This window comes from Peromyscus maniculatus, chromosome 9 (assembly GCF_049852395.1).
Source record: "Peromyscus maniculatus bairdii isolate BWxNUB_F1_BW_parent chromosome 9, HU_Pman_BW_mat_3.1, whole genome shotgun sequence".
NCBI classification, from domain to species: domain Eukaryota; kingdom Metazoa; phylum Chordata; class Mammalia; order Rodentia; family Cricetidae; genus Peromyscus; species Peromyscus maniculatus.
In genome coordinates, this window is record NC_134860.1 from 6504589 (window position 1) to 6519470 (window position 14882).

Below are 14882 nucleotides of genomic sequence, written 5' to 3' on the forward strand. Positions count from 1 at the left end.
CACAGAGAACTCTGTCTCGAACCCCCCCCCAAAAAAAAACCAAAAGACACACACAAAACAAAACAAACAACAACAACAAAAAACCAACCAACCAACCAACAAACAAAACCCCCAATACCAAAACACAGACCTTCCATTAGGCTGATTGATATTAGAATCAAACCTATTTATGACAGTATGCTTACAGGAAATTTCTCAAGAACAATGTAAAGCAGATTAGAATCTTGGCAGCCTTTATCAATCATGATTCTGTGTTCTTATTAATTCATAATTATAGATTACACTTGGAAAAAGGTAAATAGCTAGTTGGTTCATGTTACATGGATCTTAGTAGGCAATCTCAGTTCCAAATGACAAAATGTTAGTTCCACATTACCCAAAGCATAGTGATCAAGTGAATATGAACACTATTCAACCTCTTCTTAAAGATGGCTCTAAACCTATAGTTGCTGATTAATAGAATTTCCACAGGTAGAAAAACTGCAGTTTCTATCATTTAATTATTTTATTATCTGCATAAACCCTTGAGTCCAAACCTTTATAATAAAGGAAGCAGTGGCATTCTAGCTGGAACTGGTCACTGCTCTGGCAAACACTGACAACAAAGACATCATGGTAGACTTCAATGTCTGAGTGGGCTGATTTCAAAGTTCCAAGCAGTCTACTGGGCAAATACTATCTTCAAACACTCCCCAAATACTATTTGTATGTTCATATCTTTAGGTGAAGAAAACTGAATTTTAAATACCTGCATATAAAATCTGACAACTACATGGAGATCTGTCTTATCAAGTACCTCCTGACAGTCTGGTGGAAACTTCTTACTACAGAACACTAGGGTCTCAGAAACCACACTGAAATACTATTTGAAGTGTAGACAATCTCTAACCTCTTTAAGGTTATTTCCAGAAATATTAGTAATTAATACAGGTCCATTTCCCTTACAGATTCAACTTTATGACACACTACTGGCCTCTAAAATGTTACTGCAAATGTAAAATCTGAGAGATTTAACATTACAAATTCAGGAATTCAAAAACAAGAATAAATTCCAAGGCAGAAGCAAAGACAAATTTTGGATCTGCAATGCTTTTATGACCAAAAAACATAAATACTGATCCACTTGTAACTCAACAATACTACCTCAAATTCACACAGTTTCAAAATACCCTTTTAGACAACATCTGATTCTGCCCTTTGCTGTTTATAGCAGGATAAAAATCAGCTTTCATAGTTGTCTTAATGAGAAGGGAGAAATGTGTATGTTTGAGTCTGAGATACACATAGTTGGGAAAGAACAGAATGTCACTCAGTCTAACCAAATTCCATCTGAATAGTCTGAGGACTTAGGCAGATTCCAAAGCATGTGATTATGCCCCCATTTTAAAACAGTAAACATCTTAACACATATACTGATTGATGCATGAAATAAAGAAAACTTAACGCCACCAGATAAGTGCAAAAAATTTCAGGGATTCAAAAGAAAAAGTCAGGTTCATGTTTAAATACAGTATTTCAACTCATCAACTGAGAGAAAACCGTACTTATGGGGAAAGGTCATTCTGTGTTCATAATGTTGAAGAGGATATGTTATAAAACGACTACCATAGTTAATATTAATATTGCCTTAACATTTCTAAAGTCACAGAAAATGATCATCTTTGATTGCCAGTACAATAAATTATGATACAGAGTATGTTACTTCCTCTTCACTAGTAACCAAATATACATAAAACAGACTCAACAAATATTTAGTATTAATTATTTTGCATAAGCAAACATTGCTGAGATTTGAAGATTTGTGTTTGAATATACAGTACTACAATGCTGGCTACATCAAATAAATAAAAAATCATTTTTTTAGGAAAGTTCAACAATCAAGAGGCTGCATTGCATATAAGATAGAATGCTGGCTATATATACACACAGGGGACAATCAATGAGGAAATGAGGAATACTTGCCATTACAGAGGTCTTTCCAGGCAGCAAACTCATGAGCTCACTGTTCTGACATTTAAAATCAACACAAATAGTGTTACTCTTTTATCCTTTGGTTCCCAGTGACAAATAATGAATACAGTCTCTGGATCAATTCCTCCTGGATGCATTGTTTCTAGAACATGAGGGATACTTTGGAGCTGTTGGTGCACTTCTTGGACTGCCAAATTTCAGCTAAAATGTCAGAGAACTTTATGAAAATTTATTTCTTTTATTTATATCTATGGGTATTTTTCCTGCTGCAGGGCTATGCACCATGTGCATGTAATTCCACAAGTGGCCAGAAGACGGCATCAGATTCCAAATGAACCTGGAGTTAAAGAGGCTTTTTAGCTGTTCTGTTTGTTCTTTGGGAGAGAAACTACTCAAAATGGAGGAGCCTTCTCTCCAGATCCTGGACTTGACTTTCGTCCTTTTAGTTATGTATGCTGTATTAGTTTGACTGAATCACCCGCAAGCAAGGAGAAAATTTCAGGAGACCAGTAGGGACAAGCATATTTTGTAAGCATTGTAATTGACTTAGGACGCCAGGCATTCATGCAAGGCGCTGGTGGGTTCAAGATCCTGCTCCAGCATCACTTATTGTCAGGCTTAAAGCAGGTCTCTCATACCTCATCCTGGATGACAATGCAGATTAGGGCCATCTCATGAAATGCAGAATTAAGACGACACTCCTGGCAGTTGAGGTGTGTTTAAGGGTGCCTCTTGATGCACCAGGTAAGTGTTGGGAGTAAGCTTCAGACCAGCCAGAGTGACATGCCAGTCATGAGGAGCATGTCTCTACAAGGCTAGGAAAAGAGAGGGATGGTTGATGGTGCTCTTTAACCACAACTGATCTCATTGTGTACTGAGGAAGGGTTTCTTCCAGATAGTGCTTTATTTTGGGGAAGCTCCCCTGGACCAGATCTGCCTTCTGAGACTGACAGTGAATCAGAGAGTTAATGTGTAGAGGAAGTAATCCTGTGGGGTCCCAGACTGGCACTGTCAATCAAGCATAAAAATAATCTACTCTTTATGAATAAAAGGCATATATACACACACAACCTCAATATAGATACAAACCCCATAAATTCCATGGATGATGTGATCAGCAGGAGAGATGGTTCAGTGGGCAAAGTTAACTGCTGCTAGGCCTGCAGGTCTGAGTTTCTTCCCTAGGACACACATGATTGAAGGAGAGAACAAAACTCTGAGAAATTGTCCTCTGATCTTCATGTGGGTGGGGGGTGCCTTGTCATGGACCACAATAGCTAAGCCTTTCTATTCTTAATGCTTTCTATTTCTCACTTACCCTAGAATCTTTCCATCTCATACACTCATTTAATTATATTACTCTGCATTGCATTTGAGAGATTTGGGACATTTGCTATTTTACTGTCATTACTGAGATGTTATAGAAACCAAGAAGGCTGACACCAAAGCATCACCCGAAGAATGGTTAAGGGAAGGTGGGCACTGGGAATTTGTGACATAGCTGAGACATAAACTACTCTAGAATGTCTTCTCTACATGTCTGGTGTATTAGTCAGGGCTCTCTAGAGTAACAGAAGTTATAAACTCAATATCTCTATATCTAGAAAGCAGATTAGAATGACTTTCAGGCTGTGGTTCAGCCAATACAATGATGGCTGGCTATGATGGAAAGTCCAATAATCCAGTAGATGCTTCGTCCACCGACTGGATGTCTCTACTGGTATGCAATATATGCTGGAATCTTATAGAATTAGAGCTCTAATGCTAACAAGATGTGCTAACAAGGAGAGATCAAGCAGAGAAAGAGTAAAAGTGTACTTCCTCCATATCTTCCATCAGGCTTCTAGCAGGAATGGTCCAGACTACATCTGGGTTTAAGATCTGAATTAAAAGTGTGACTTCCTACCTCAAAGATTCAGCCTGAAAGTAGATCTTCCTACTTCAAATTAAGGAGAAATCTCCCATAGGTGTGCCCTATATATTTTGGTATTAGTTAATACCGGATGTATTCATACTGAGAACTAAGAATAGTCATCACAGTAGTATTCCCCTCTTCACTAATATTCATGAACAAATGGCTCCCTTAGAGAGTGAAAGGAAGGAGTGATAATAATCAAAGGTACATCTGAGTCAGCTGTAGATCCTATGGTTATGATGACTTTTATTGGCCTCATTATTGTCATGCAGTTGCTGACTCAAGCTTGTATTTGGGTCCTGGTCTCTGTAGTAAGGAGTAGGGTTTCTTTTTTTTTTTTTTTTTTTTTTTTTTTTTACTTCCATAAAAGTTTTATTTATCCCCACAACAACCCTGTGAGGTAGGGTGATCAGGGCATTTGAAGATGAGAAAACTAAATCTACATTACTTGTTCACGGCTATACTGCATAGTAAATAAGTAGAAATTAAATTGAGATTTTTAAATGTCCACGACTTCATATTGATTCATGTGGAAATAAGTAGAGAGAATATTAACTCCTCTCTACCTTAATACCAAAAGGACACTACCTTGAAAAATCCCATTTCAAAAGATGAAAGTAGCATTTCATTGCTCATTTCTACAAAGATTTATAAAATAAAAAAATAGTGAAATATTTTAGTTAATATATATAATGGTCTCATTCAGGGACATGTCCTTCAGCTATGTAAATGATCAGCTATTCAGAGTTCTATAAACACAAATTCTTTAAAAAGTATGAATGACAAAAATGATAATGAGCAGTAGCCTCAATCTTCATTATTCCTCCTCATATCTTGAATAAGTTCTGTGAAATATGGTCCCAGCTTTAAAAAAAAAAAAAAAGAAAGAAAGAAAGAAAAAAAACAAAAACAAAAAAACCCTACACCACAGAGAAAAAGCCTGGTGAACTTTTGTAACCTATTCTCAAACAGAACTATTTAGAACAGGAATATACCAAAGTTGTCTATTTGAATCACTGGGAGAACTTTAAAAACACACAACTCCCAACCATGTTCCTTGAGAAAGCTTCCCAGGGGGTAGGCTTTAAGAGTCTGTAGTTTACAAGTTCCTCAGAGTAATTCTGATCAACAGGCAGCTTTGGGAATCACTATGTATCTTAAAATAATAGTAGTAAACCATAAACTAGAATAAATTTGTTCTCTTAAATCCTTTTTAAAAGGATCTCAAAACATGTTTGTGGACTAAACTGATTTACAATCGAATTTCAGTTCAAGATAACAGAGAAACATTTTATGAAAATGTATCCTAGTAGTGTGATTTGGATTTCAATAATTTAAGTAGCATCAAATATAAGGTACTGAGTTTTGTGGTTCTAACTGAAAACTTTTTAAGGTATTTTATACAAATTCCTAGCAGGTTTTCAACTCAAGGGAAGACATGAAAAGCAATGCTATATTCAAATACATTTAGCACTGAAAAAAAAAATCAAATACAGCCCAGAGAGGAATAAGAAATTGAATGAATGACAACCTAAGGCCTCTTGGCCTTACATTTTTGTTCCCAGTCCACTCTTCCCCTATAAGGGGAAATAAAATAAACATTCTTTCCTAGTTCTTGGCATAGTTATTCGGTGGGTAACTATTCTAAGTTAATTTAGACATACAAGATTTAAAGAGGTAACAAATAAATACCTAGGAAGACGAAGAAGTCAGGTCACAAAACCTTAACTAGCTAGTGATGTAGTGTATAACACCATCAGATCAGTACAAGGAAAGGAAGGCTTCCGTGTCCTTTATGTGACTGACACAAACGCGGAAGAGATCTGATCCTTATGAAGAATCTGTGCTTGCTGTAAGACTTGTAGGAATAATGAAACGCCTTCTTCACTGATGAGATGAAGTCTCTCTTACAGGCAAGTTGACAACACAATAAGAATGAACTCCGTTAGAAGGCTGAATGAAAGTAAAAGCTAGCAGAAAAAGTCATTGGCAAAAGGTAACTTAAAAAACAAAACAACAACAACAAAAAAAACACTGTCAACCCTAAAAAAAAAATTACCCCCAGAAATATATATATATATATGTATATATATAAAACAATGTACACATCCATATTACTGACAGTTACAAGAAAATAGCCATTTATAGAAGTCACACAATGCTTTCAACAAGTCCCAATACAATTTTGGGAAACAAATAAAGCCATTGGATAAATAAATATACATACTAGCAAATATAAAACAATTTCTGGTTACGAATTGTTATCAATTCTCTTTTAGGACCCAGAGAAAAATGGTAGTAAATCTGGTCAGGACTACATATATTACATGGGATTAAAAAATACAACCAATTAAAACATCCTCTAACAATGATACAAATATTTAAAAGAATGTCTTAAAAGTCAAACATTCATAACCGGAAATAGACTGGGTAGGTAAGAATATATGAATGACTAATATTCAAACGATTTGAACCATTGTGATGACATGTATTCCAGATGGTAAGATCTTGCAATGGCACACATTCAATGGATAAAGGTATACCTCAGACTTCACTGTGCTCACTAACCTTTGAGGAGAACGAGTTCAGTCTCCTGTTGGGCTTGATTCAGTTACTGCTGCCTTTGGTTTTCTCCAGGAATGAAGTATTCAGCACAGTGACTCAGTATTTACTTGGCATGGGCTGGTTAGTACCTCTGTTATGCTCTCGGTTACAATCAGTTTAAAACTCTGTGTAACAGTCTTGGTACCTAACAGTAGCTATGCATAATCCTGTGGCACAGTACACTCCCGGCCACCAGTGCAGTTAATATGCTCATAGTGGTTTTCTATGCTATATGAAAATAGTCGTCACGCCTTGGTTCTCTAATGCAGCTACCACAAGAGGTTGATATTTTTATAGTGGCGTGTAATCTCCTTTTCAGGGGGCTTTTTATGGAAGGTAGAATTTGTAAGAGTTAGTATGCTTTGCCTCTCAACTGCATTAACATGCCGCAGGCTCAGACTGTTTTTGTGTAAAGGATGTCAAAGAACGGCACTTTTTCTAAAGAGAAGTTTGATATTTTGTATGCTTGTTAAGAAAGTACAGTATTGGAAATTAAAGGTGGACAACTGATAATTGAGGAGTATGTCAGTTAATTTTTTATGTATATTACCTGTTTACTTGTACAACTTACTGTACAAATTACATGCAGCTTCATTTTCAAATGAATCCTTAAAATAAGGAAATCTTTTTAGGAAAACATTTAATTTTTGTATTTTTGATTTTAAAGGCATGAGTTGTCAGTTTTCAGTGTATTAATGAAGATTTTAACTTTTCATCAGGTTGAGTGTTTTCTTACTATATTATCTGTTGTGTATGTAGTTAGCATATGTGTCACTGAACTGTTTAAAAACCTAGCATGTAGAGCAAGCCTGTTTTGTGGAAAATCCTTATTCATTAAAAAAAAAAAATAATCATGGCAGATTTTCTGCAAAAAAAAAAAGCAAAAGCATTTGCAATTCAGAATACTGATTTTTTTTTTAATTTTACAAAGGGTATTTTGCTTGCAAGAACAATACTACAGATTCATTTTAATGAGAATCTTTGAAGTGTATTTATCTTTAGGGCACCTGGGCATCTTTATGCTGTTTGTCTTATGTCTTTCAGGAGTAGGGTTTCTGATGGGAACTCCTCCACCAAAACACTGGAAGGATGCTCAAAGATGCTGTCAGCCAACAGCCCCTCTCCATGTCCACCCTGCAGCCTCCAGAAGGGGCTTCAATTGTCAAATTTACCAACTTTTCCTTTGTGGCTTGGGCTTATTGTGACTCATTATTTTAAATATTGTTTCATTTTTCTCCATAAATTCTATTAAATTATTCTTCCTACAATTGAAATTTCACTTTGGACATAGAATCCTATTCATGGAGGGTCAATTTTCTTTGCAGTAAGCTGAAGTTTATATTTTCTGCTTTCTGGCTTGCTGTTATGGCTATTCTCAGCTGTCTACTTGAGACATAGTTGAGGAATTGACACCAAAAGACTGGCTTGCAGGCATGCTTCTTGGGCATGTTCTTGATTGCTAATTGATGGAGGAGAGCTCAGTCCTCTGTAGGCAAGTGAGCCTGGGCCATAGAGAAACAGTAGCTGAGGTGACTAGTGAGCAGTGCTCCTCTGGTTTCAAGTCCCTGTCTTGAGATCTTGCCTAGGTTTCCCTTGATAGACTGTAACCTGTGAGGTGAAAAAACTCATCACTTTTTTTTAAATGGGATTTTTTTTTACTTTTATTATAACAATAGAAATCTATGTAGAACTTGCCATATTTTCAGGACATGCTCTGATGGTCCATTCTTCTCCTGCCAGCTTGTATCCTTTTTTTCTCCACTGTACAAAGTTTCTGGACACTGCAATCTGTTGCAATATCTACTCTGTCAACCATACCCACTGCTTATGTAACACTATTACGGTATTTTGTTAGTCAGATATGACATGTTTCTCCAATATGGTATGCTTCCCTAATTTTCCCTCTTTAAAATTATCTCCAGATTTTCCTTCTTTTTCCACTTTAAATTAGTATCCTTTGGCCCACAATAGAACAGTTACATCAGATTATTAAGTTCCACGGACGTGGGCGATTTATTATTCACATTTTCCATTTCAAGATTTAGAAAAGCAAATTAGAACACTGTATGTCTTTGTGTGTGTGTGTGTGTGTGTGTGTGTGTGTGTGTGAAGGTGGGCAATCACATCCCACAGCTTATATATTGTGAGGTCCAATTTTATGACAACCTGATAAAAGCTAGGGTTCAAAGAGGAGGAATCCATATTTCTAAAATTTTTCCATATGATCAGGATGTAGGAATGCCTTAGAGCATTTTCCTAAGTATTGATTAACATGGGAGGACCCAGCCTATTGTGAGTGGGGTCACCCCTGGTCTGTTGGTCCTGGGCTGTTTAAGAAAGTAGAGTGAGGTTGGGTATTTAGCTCAGTGGTAGAGCGCTTGCTTACAAATGCAAGGTGCTGGGTTCGATCCTCAGTTAAAAAAAAGAAAAGAAAGTAGGGTGAACAAGCTGTGGTGAGTGAGCCAGTAAGCAGCACCATCCATGGGCTCTGCATCAGCTCCAGCCTCCAGGATCCTGTCCTGTTTGAGTTCTGGTCCTGACTTCCTTCAGTGAGGAACAGTGATGTGGAAGTGTAAGTCAGATAAACGCTTTCTTCCTGAATTTGCTTTAATCATGGTTCTTTTTGGAACAACAGAACCCTGACTAGGACACTGTGCATGTCAGAGGACATCGTTCAGGATTTGGATCTCCCCTTATACTGTGTTGAGGCAGGTCTCTCTTGTTTCTGGGATGTACTGTGTCCTCTAGTCCAGCTGGCCTTCCAGCTTCCAGGCAATTTCCAATCTCTGCCCTACATACCTCTGAGAGGTACGTAATCACAGGTATGTGCCACTGTTCTGACTTTTTAAGTGAATGCTGGAGTTGAACTCATCAGAATTGTACAGTTTCTTTCTCAATTAAGCCGTATCCCCCAACCCCAGGCCTTGCTGTATTTTAAAAGCAAACTCGTAAAACACCCAAAACAAATGCAGTATTAAGTGACTCATGATAAATGGATGTCTCACAATCAACAGGCAGATTTATTTATTTATTTATTTGTTTGTTTGTTCGTTTGTTTGTTTTTATTTTTGATTTTTTGAGACAGGGTTTCTCTGTGTAGCTTTGCGCCTTTCCTGGAACTTGTTTTGGAGACCAGGCTGGCCTCAAACTCACAGAGATCTGCAAGCCTCTGCCTCCAGAGTGCTGGGATTAAAGGCGTGCACCACCACCGCCCGGGTCAACAGGCAGATTTAACAGAGAACTTTCTTGTCCCTCAGAAGCCCCTCAGGTGCCCCATCCAATGGCAGTGTTCTTTCTCCCATCAGTAGCAACCAATTTGCTGAGTCTTATAGTCACCTAATATCTTTGCACAAATCTGCTACTGAATCCTCAGGCCAAATGGCAGGCGAGATCCTATCTCCAGGAATCCTCTGACTGAAAGCCTTTGAGTCCTCAGCTTGAAAGGTTCTCCATCTGAAAAGCCTCTAGCTGAAAAAGGCTAGTTCCTGTCTCCTCATGCCTTATATACCTTTCTCTGCCCAGCCATATTACTTCCTTCCTAGCGCTGGAATTAAAGGTGTGTGATTCCCAAGTACTGGCATTAAAGGTGTGTGCTAGTACTGTCTGGCTGTTTCTCTCATAGACTGAATCAATCTCATGTAGTCCAGGGTGACTTTGAACTCACAGAGATCCCGAAGGATCTCTGCCTCCCGAGTGCTAGGATTAAAGGTATGTGTCACCACTGCCTGGCCTTGCTTTTTAATCTAGTGCTTTGTTCTGTTCTCTGAACTTCAGGCAAATTTTATTAGGGTACATAATATATCACCACACATAACTGTCTTTATTGTCATCAAACTCTAAATCCCAAGTCACTTTCTTGTTCTTGAAGTTTACTGTTTTTTTGTCTAATACTCAGAACCCACACATTTCCTTTCTGTCTCCTTTGTCCTTGACAGTTTTCTGCGGTGTGGAGGAGCTCTGACTATTTGGAATGTAGTTCCTCATGGTTTAGGTTTTGTGACTGCATGCTGTATCTATGAAGTCTAACATGTTCATTGTATATCCTGAGCACTGGCAGCTGAATGGGGATAGGGATCATACTGCTGGTATAACTCAAGTCCATATAACAAGGGTACATTTAGGCTGGATGCTGTGCTGTTTTATGAGAAGTCCCTGTAATTGCAGTTGGTGAACTTACTCAAAATTGACAAGACGAACAATAAAATTACTCAAATATTTAAACTTACAATGGACATAATTGATATCTGACATTTGGACATGAACATTTTAAAGTCTTACAATGCTATTACATTTGAGATTTTTCTATATATAAAGAAGATAAAACCATTTTGTGTTCACATCGACACTTGGGGTTCAAAGCCAGGGCTTTGAATTTTGAATTTTTGGTTCTCAGGGATAAAAGTGATAATAGTATCATAATATTAATATTCTTAGTTTTAGGCATAGCATATGCATATAGTAACCAAGACAAGTCAAAGTATAAACAATCTGTGTTGTCTAGCTAATGAAATTAGTATTGTGTCAGTAAAGTGATGTAAAATTGTTTATGTGGAAATTAGTATACACACCAATGGACTGATTCATCCTTGACTAAAATCAGAATCAGCACCCAAAAGGAGGCCACACTGCTTCAAACAGGACTTACAGGGGAATGTTAGGAAGTTGGTAGTCCAAATGCTTTGTGAACTGAAAGGGTGGTACTGACATTCAGCCTTTGTCTAGATGAGTAAGGAAGATCTTAATTAAATATTTATAGTGCCATTTGCCACACAATATGACTTGAATCCATTATTCTGCCTCTTGTCACATTATTGCCCCTAAGCCATGAAAGTCTCTTCACTAAGGTGAGCAAGTGCTTCCTCTAATATTTGAAACTGTTTTTAATAGTTTCATGATTACTCAAGAATAGATATTTGATAATTGTTTGGGAATGAGTACTATAGGGAACTGGGCTTGTTTATAGAAAGCTGTAAGCTATGTTTGCCTTCTGGGGCTGTTCTTGCCATGGATGTATTTTGCTTAGGTAACTGACTAACTCTGATCTCACTGATCTGACATTTTCAAGTAAAGTTAAAAGATGACCTTGATCTGTACTCATAACAAATACTTAATTCTACATCATCTTTTATATGAATTACACCAGGTAGCTAAGTGTACATTAGCTTTCTGATAGCAGATGCTACTACTGTGCATAAACTTGATGTTAACTATTATTTAAGCTTCTCTATGAAGACTTAAGAGGTAAAATGATATGCTGGTTTACTATAGTAAATTACCTGATTTGACTTCTGTCTACAATATTTTATCCTATTTTATAAAATTGTTATGCATATCCAGAAAGCATGACTTAAGGGAGAGGTTCTCAATTTGTGGGCCATGACCCCTTTGGGGGGTGCAAGCACACTTTCACATGGGTCAAGTGTCAGGCATCCTGTATATCAGATATTTTCACTACAATTCATAACATAATCAAAATTACAGTTATGAGGTAGCAATGAAATAATTTTATAGTTAGGGAGGGGTCACCATGACATGAGGAACTGTATAAAGGATACAGTGTTAAAAAGACTGAGAACCACTGGCCTAAGGAGAGAGGTGTTTATCCTGGTGCAATTCCTGTGAGTTCAATCCTCTCCCTGGCCAACCATCCCCTGCAAAATCAGCAGCCCCTAGCAGCACCAGCAGCACCTGCACCTTTTGGAGGAAGAGGTGAGTGACTGGTCTCCCAGGTGAACTGCCCCAGTCCCTAGGCCTTAGGCCCTGGGACACATCCCATGCCCCATTCCCATCTTACCCCAGCAGTGGGCCAGCAAGGAAGAGTCCTGCAGCCAAGCCTTGCCACCACAGATGCCACGCATTGGACCCTGTAACCTCCAAGACCCACTCACACCCAAGCCCACTGAGTCCATCATCCTATCCCTGGCCAATCATCCCCCTCAAAGTCAGCAACACCTAGAGCACAAGCACCACCCACACCAACTGGAAGAAGAGCAGGGTGGGATGACTCATCCCTAACAGGCTTGCGGCCCAGCTGGCCCAAACCAGTAAAAAAAAGATACTGAGAGCCAATCTGAGTCTGCCTAAGGGCCTTAGCAACAGCAGCTGAAACATGATCTGGAGATGAACTGGACCAATGAGAGGCAACTATGTCACACCAGCAGGTGCATATTCTTCAGGGCCCCTCCCCAGGGAAGGGTGGAGGGTATATAAGGCTTGCCTCTTCCTGAATAACCTCAGCTTGTTGTTTTGACATTCTCCCAGCATCTGTGCCCTTAAAGAGAAAATGAAAAGTTCTCTTAAATAAATGGAGTAAAAAAAAACAAAAAAATGGAAAATAAATGAATAAATTCCTTAAAGAAAGCCAAGAAAAAAACAATCCAATAAGTGAAGGAAGTGGTTCAAATTGCAAGTGGTTGAAAATTGAAATACAGGCAACAAAGTGAACACAAAGCAAGGAAATTCTGGAAATTGAAAATCTGGGTAAATGAACAGGAAATACAGCTGCAAGCATAACAAACAATACAAGAAATGGAATAAAGAATCTCAGGCATTGAAGATATGATAGAGGACAGAGATTCATTGGTCAAGAAAATATCAAATCCAATAAATTCTTAACATAAAATATCCACAGAATCTGGGATACCATGAGAAGACCAAACCTAAGAATATAAGGGATAAAAGAAGGAGAAGAATTTCAGTTCAAAGGAATAGAAAATATATTCAACAAAATTATAGAAAATATTCCCTACATAAAGAAGGACATGCCTATGAAGATACAAGAAGCTTACAGAACACCAAATAGACTGAACCAAAAAAGGTCCCCTCACAACTAATAATCAAAACACCAAATATACAGAATAAAGAAAGAATATTAAGAGCTTCAAAGGAAAAGGACCAAGTAACACCTAAAGGCAGACCTACCAATTACATCCACTATCTCAATGGAGACCCTGAAAGCGAGAAGGTCCTGGACAGACATTTTGCAGACACTAAGAGACCATGGATGCTAGCCCAGACTACTATACCAAGAAAAACTTTCAGTCACTATAGATGGAGAAAACAATATATTCCACGAAAAAAATCAGATTTAAATAATACCTTTCCACAAATCAAGAGCTATGAAAAGTACCGGAAGGAAAACTCCAACTCAAGGAAGTAGGCTGCATCCACGGAAACACAGGCAGTAGATAATCTCATACCTGCAAAACTCAAAGAAGGGAAACACATACACACCACCACCACCAAAACCAAAAATGTCAGGAAAAACATTCACTGGTCATTAATATCTCTTCATATCATTCACCTATAAAAAGACACAGGCTAACAAAATAGATGTAAAAACAGGATCCCTCCTTCTGCTACATACAAGAAGCACACCTAAACTTCAAAGACAGATATTACCTCAGACTAAAGGGTTGGGAAAAAATTTTCCAATCATACGGACCTTAGAAACAAGGTGGTTTTGCTATTCTAACCTCTAACAAAATAGATTTTAAACTAAAATTAATCAAAACAGACAGAGAAGGACATTTCATATTCATCACTGGAAAAATCCATCAAGATGAAGTCTCAATTCTGAACATTTATGCCCCAAATACAAGGGCAACAATATTTGTAAAAGAAACATTACTAAAGCTTCTATCACATATCAAACCCCACACACTGATAGTGGGAGACTTTAACACCCCATTATCACCAATAGACAGGTCTGCCAGACAGAAACTACACAGAGAAGGAAGGGAACTAACAGTTGTTATGACTCAAATGGACTTAACAGACATCTATAGAACATGTCACCCATACATTAAAGAATAAACCTTCTCAGCACCTCATGGAATCTTCTCTAAAACTGAATACATACTCAATAACAAGGCAAACCTCAACAAATACAAAAAAAGGAATAACACTCTGTATCTTATTGGATCACCATGGTGTAAAGTTACAATTATCAGTAGACTACCAAAATTCTTGCACATAAGCAATAAGCCTCGACACAAGCTCCTTACTCCCCTCACCCACTGCCCAAGCCTGAGAACTAAATTACAAATTCTCACTAAAAACTGTCTTGTTGAGGGCCTGTCAGTCTTCAAGGACATCTCAGGCAACCTCTTCTTCACTGATTCATCAGCTGTGAGGCACACTTACCTGGACAGAACTGCTGTGTGCTTATCACCCTTATGTCTAAGAACACACAATCCAAATCCTGTTGGCTGTCATTGAATTCTGAGTATGACTTTGACCATGTTACCCTCTGATGTGTCCTCTATCTTTTTCAATCACTCCTATAATCCCCCCTTTATTATCCTAACAACCACTATCCCTACTATGAGACACTCTACCAAGAGCAATCAGCACACAATCACCTGCTAGTTAAGTTTAAAGATTCACCACA

General features: G+C 37.9%; 1 protein-coding gene across 1 annotated transcript in view; it reads right to left on the reverse strand.

The window, feature by feature from the left end:
- The window catches only part of LOC143267235 (disks large homolog 5-like), a 49715-nt gene that overhangs the window by 19080 nt on the left and 15753 nt on the right, over positions 1-14882 (reverse strand). The gene's annotated exons all lie outside the window — the stretch shown is intronic.